Source organism: Fundulus heteroclitus, unplaced genomic scaffold (genome assembly GCF_011125445.2).
Source record: "Fundulus heteroclitus isolate FHET01 unplaced genomic scaffold, MU-UCD_Fhet_4.1 scaffold_134, whole genome shotgun sequence".
In the NCBI taxonomy this organism is placed as follows: Eukaryota; Metazoa; Chordata; class Actinopteri; order Cyprinodontiformes; family Fundulidae; genus Fundulus; species Fundulus heteroclitus.
The window spans coordinates 102,563-108,333 of record NW_023396546.1 but is presented as its reverse complement, the minus strand read 5'-3'; the positions used below and the strand labels follow the sequence as shown (position 1 = coordinate 108,333).

General features: G+C 43.0%; 1 pseudogene; it reads left to right on the top strand.

Moving 5' to 3' along the window:
* The first annotated feature begins 3,312 nt into the window (after nt 1-3,312).
* On the top strand, nt 3,313-4,964 carry LOC118558619 (annotated as a pseudogene).
* Nucleotides 4,965-5,771: the final 807 nt, after the last annotated feature.

Genomic DNA, 5,771 nt, shown 5'->3' with positions numbered 1-5,771 from the left:
AACCGTTTTGTCATCGTATCTGAAAGTCTTCCTCAGTTTTAGTGACTGAAGAGTTTCAGTTCTTCTCAGCTGGAGCTGGAACAATTACTGGGATCAGAACCAGAGACTTGGTGTTGTTCCCTCACAGGAGTTTAGAGCTGCAGCTGTTCTTCAGCTCTTAAATATCTCAATGGATTTATTACATTTCAGTTGAGCTTCAGACAAGTTAGCAGAACTGCAGCAACTCATTAAAATGTGTCAGAAATGCTCTGGTCTAAATGCTTTTCTAGATTTTTCTTCAACAGCTTTATTGTTACTTTGGGAAACTAATAAAATCCTGATTTCACTGCAAGGAATCATGTTGTGATATTTTAGCCAATCACCAGCCTAGTATGGACCGGTCTCCTCAGTCGGGGGCTGAGGTTCTGGAAATGACCCGTTACATTTCTTTAAGAGCCAAGAACAGAAACCCAGTTCCTCCCAGTGAGCTCTCAGATGTTCCAGTTCTATTTGCAGACAGAGGTTTGATCCGTTATCTCCAGAAATCAGCTGCCCTGTTCTGATGAAAACACCTTCATGTCTTCATGTCTGGAGTGTTGATGCTGATCAGGAGGTTCTGCTGCTTCCTGGCTCCATGTCAGACTAACAGTGGATCACATTTCCACGACCCGCTGGGAAATACCTGGTAGATCCAGTCTGACCCATCAAGACTTGGTTCCTGTGTGCGTTGTGAGAGCAGTTCAGCAGGGAAGGAAAGCTTCATCATGTGGTTGGTGGAACCAAGCTGAGCTGAAGCGGACCATCAGAGGTTCTGCTAGTTCTTAGTGGATCAGCAGGAACATTAAACATCTACAACTGGATCCTCTGGTTCTCTGCTCACATCCAGATGTTCTTCATGGACCTCTACCTTCTGATTGTCTCTGTGTGGACATATATAATGTCAGCTCACTGGCTTCCAGGGTAACATGAGCCACTCTAACTATAAGCTTTGTCAAAAAGAAAAGTTTTAAGGTTAGTCTTAAAAGTAGACAGGGTGTCTGCCTCAAGGACCAAAACTGGGAGCTGGTTCCACAGGAGAGGAGCCTGATAGCTAAAGGATCTGCCTCCCATTCTACTTTTAGAGTAATAGTAATATCATCTTTATTCTCATTGAAACATACATTACAATGAAATTTGTTCTCTGCTTTTAACCCATCACCCTTGGGGAGCAGTGGGCTGCCATGTGCGGCGCCCAGGGAGCAATCTGGTGTTAAGTGGGGACGACGTGGCCAAGTGGTTAGAGCAGCGCGTTTGCACTCAGAGAAGGATGCAAGTACCCGGTTCGATCCCCAGCACCAGCACTCTGGATCCCTGAGCAAAACGCTTAACCCCAGATTGCTCCCCGGGCGCCGCACAGTGGCAGCCCACTGCTCCCCAAGGGGATGGGTTAAAAGCAGAGAACACATTTTGTTGCTTTGTACTTGTGACAGTGCAATGACAAAGGGGTTGAATTCTATTCTATTAAGTCTCCCACACCGGAATTCGATCCCACGATCTCTTGCATGCAAAGCCTGTACTTTGTGTCTGAGCTACTATAAAGAAACACTAGGAACCACCAGTAGACCCGCAGTCTGAGAGCGAAGTGCTCTGTTAGACAAAGAAGGGGTAATTAGAGCTCTGATAGTTGAAATTATATAATATTAGGACTTTAGACATTAGAAGAAGAATTTTAAATTCTATTCTTGATTTAACAGGAAGCCAATGAAGGGAAGCTGAAATTGGAGAAATATGATCCCTCTTGTTGATTTTCATCAGAACTCTTGCTGCAGCATTTTGGATCAGCTGAAGACTTTGAACTGCATTTTGTGGAATTCCTGATAGTAAAGAATTACAATAGTCCAGCCTTGAAGTAACAAATGCATGGACTAGATTTTCAGCATCACCCCTGGACAGAATCTTTCTAATTTTGGCGATATTCCTGAGGTGAAAAAAGGAAACTCTGGAAGCCTGTTTAATATGGGATTTAAATGAAATGTCTTGATTAAAAATAACACCAAGATTTTTTACTTTATTACCAGAGGCCAAGTTAATGCCATCCAGATTAAGTAATTGATTAAGAAGTTTATTGTTTGAGGTCAAGAAGTCAAAAGATTACACCTCCGGCTTTTCAGAATTTAACTGCAGGGAATTTGAAGTTATCCAGCTTTTGATGTCATCAAGACATGACTGCAGTCGAAGTAATTGATTGGATTCATCTGGATTTATGGATAAATGTAGCTGAGTATCATCAGCATAACAGTGGAAATTAATCCCATGCTGTCTGATAATTTTGCCAATCGGAAGCATATATATAGTAAAGAGAATTGGCCCAAGGACTGAACCCTGTGGTACTCCACAAGTGACCCTAGAGTTTGAGGAAGATTTATTATTAACATGAACAAACTGGAATCTGTCCGACAGATAAGATTTAAACCAGCCTAATGCTTTTCCCTTAATCCCTACAGTATGTTCAAGTCTTTGTAGGAGAATATTGTGATCAACTGTATCAAATGCAGCACTGAGATCTAACAGGACAAGTATAGACACAAGTCCATTATCTGAGGCCATGAGAATATCATTAGTGACCTTCACCAGAGCTGCTTCAGTGCTATGATGAGCTCTGAAGCCTGACTGAAACTCCTCAAGTAGGTCATTGCTTTGTAAATGTTCACAAAGTTGATTAGCAACTACTTTCTCAAGAATTTTAGATAAGAAAAGAAGATTAGATATAGGTCTGTAATTTATTAACTCATCTTGATCCAGAGAATGTATCTTAAGTAAAGGTTTAATAACAGCTACTTTAAAAGCCTGTGGTACATATCCATTTACTAAGGATAGATTAATCATGTCTAAAATAGTGCCACTGATCAAAGGAAATATCTCTTTAAACAACTTGGTTGGGATTGGGTCTAACATACAGGTAGAAGGTTTAGATGAAGCTAAAATTTTAGATAGCTCAGAAAGCTCTACTGCTTCTAAACAGTTCAAACACTGCGCAGGTTCTAAAGATTCCTCCAATGCTGCCTCTCTTACTGAGGATGAGGTAATCATGTTTGGGAGGATGCCAATTATTTTATTTTTAATGGAGTCAATTTTATTTATGAAGAATCCCATAAAATCATTACTGCTAAGAGCTAAGGGAATGGATTGATCAACAGAGCTGTGGCTCTGGGTAAGTTTGGCAACTGTACTAAAGAGAAATCTAGGATTATCTTTATTCTCCTCAATTAATGATGAAAAATATGCTGCTCTAACTCTGTGAGGGGTCTTTTTATACAACAGTAGACTGTCTTTCCAGATTAGGTAAGATTCCTCATGGTGTGTAGAGCGCCATTTTGTCTCCGATTTCCTAACATTGTGCTTCAAGGAACGCAGCTCTGAATTAAACCAGGGAGTCAGCTTCCTCTGAATAATCACCTTCTTTTTAAAGGGAGCTACATTGTCTAATGCAGGACGCAATGAGGAAGTCATACCGTTAACAAAGTCGTCTTACTGCAAGAGGTGTGGAGTGAAAGGACTTTCTCTACTTGAAAACGAATCTGGCCTCTACTCATCGTAACTCTCATTACTTCAAAAGCGGAGTCACAGAAGCTGGACTGGCCATTCTTTCCAAACTCCAAATCTATGACATATCCCTTTATCGCTACTCTTTGAACGGTTACCTTTACATGGCTCACCATGGGGACTGGTTTGGAGGCAAAGCCGGTGGAATGGCCATTCTGAATCTGGCGGCCCTGACTGCAAACGTCTATGTCACACAACTGTATGCAGAATTCAGCAGAGAGAAGGAGTCTTACCTCTCCAACAGAGTGGTCCAGGCCTGGGAGCCGCAGCAGTTCATCCGCCCTATACGTCTACAGGAGCAGATGTAGTCATTGTGGGAGGTGACATCAACATGCGCCCTCAAGACCTCGGCTGCAGACTACTGATGTCTTACACTGGACTGAGGGACTCTTGTGTAGAAACAGCTAAATTTGATGGGTGTGAAAATGGTATGACTTTATTTGCAGATGACCTCTTCATCAGTAAAAATTAGCTCGTCCCCTTTGAGAAAGGTATTTGGATCGACTACATCTTGTTCAAGGGTTCCTCAAAAGCTGCCGTTTATTGTGATTTCATGTCCCCCACCAAAGGCTCCGTTCCTGGCCATCTTCTCCCATATTCTGATCAGGAGGCTCTCACTGCCGAGTTATCGCTAGAATCTGACATTCCAGGTCAGACTGGAAGTGACAAGACTCAGGACAGTCCCTCAGAGAAGCTAGCTGAGCTGGTTGAGCCTCTAACCGAGGCACGCACAGACGTCAAAATGGGCTTGCACTGTGCTGAGAGGATGCGCTACACCGCTGCACACACTGGATTGATGGGCTTGGCTCTGCTCTTCCTGGAGCTGGCCATAGCAGCGGTTCCCTGCTTCGCGCTGGGAGCCCAGCAACCTTTCCCTCATATATCCTTCTACCTGCTGGCCGCCCTGTGCCTATCTATCCTGTTGATCGCCTCTCTGCTGTACATATTTTATACCATGGATCTGAAGTCTCTCCAGGGGGCAGAAGACCAGATGAGGCTGGCTGTAGGTAGTCTGTAAGAAAAGCTTAGAGGGTTTCCTGTAGGTCAGCCTCACAATGTTCCACAAAGGTCCACAGAGGGACAACAGCCCAGTGCTTTGGATCCAGAGGAATAACTTCAAAGTAGAAGCTTATAGCAAAAAGGCTTTGGAGTCAGCTTTAGTCTGCTCCTCTAAATTTGCTTTTGAGTTTAAGAATAAGGCCTCAGAATGAACTGTGAGTTGGAAACCTTTCTGAAAGTAGTGCAGACACACGCTTTGAAATTTTTGTACTTTTAAAAAATCATCTGCAAGTTTTTTTATTTTTTCTTCCTCTTGTTGACTTCTTTGTGTCATGTTCATTTCAGTTTTTCTGTCTTAAGGACTTTTACTGTGAAGCTTTTGGTGATTTCATCTGTGAAAACTGCTGGATGAATATTTACTTCCTTCCTAATTGTTCTGGTTCCTCCACAGAGTGGACCAGCAGAACTCAGAGGTTCCCAGAGGTCCGTCTGCCCGGCAGCATCAAACCCAGCTGGACTCCATATTTATGGTCTGTACATGTACAGCAACTACTTTTCCATCGGTTCTGTTCAGTCGTCTCCATGCTGGACTTTGTGGACCAGTGGACCGTCAGTCTGTCCAACATGGTTCTGATGTTTGGATCCATGATCTCAGTCTGATGTGTCCTTCATATATTATTCTGTTCCAGCTGCTGGAGGACAACATTGTCACTTTTGTGAAGAAGGAGCTGAAGAAGTTCCAGAAGGTTCTGAGTCCAGATGACCCAGACTGCTCAGAGAGTCAGAGAGATGATGAGGAGGTGTTGGAAGGTGAGGATGAAGAGCAGAGGAGGAGCAGCAGAGAGGCACTGATGAAGATCACTCTGAACTTCCTGAGGAGGATGAAGCAGGAGGAGCTGGCTGACCGTCTGCAGAGCAGTAAGAGGATTTCTACAAAGATTTAACCTGATGGATAAATCACACATTTACTGATAAAGAGATGTAATCACATTTTTTCAGACCATCTTCAGATCATTTGGTTTCTTTTCTGATTTCACTTTTTGTGTTAATTTAGAACATATTGCTCCAATTCAACATAAACTAAAATCTGGTCTGAAGGAGAAGTTCCAGTGTGTGTTTGAGGGGATCGCTAAAGCAGGAAGTCCAACCCTTCTGAACCAGATCTACACAGAGCTCTACATCACAGAGGGAGGGACTGGAGAGGTCAATGA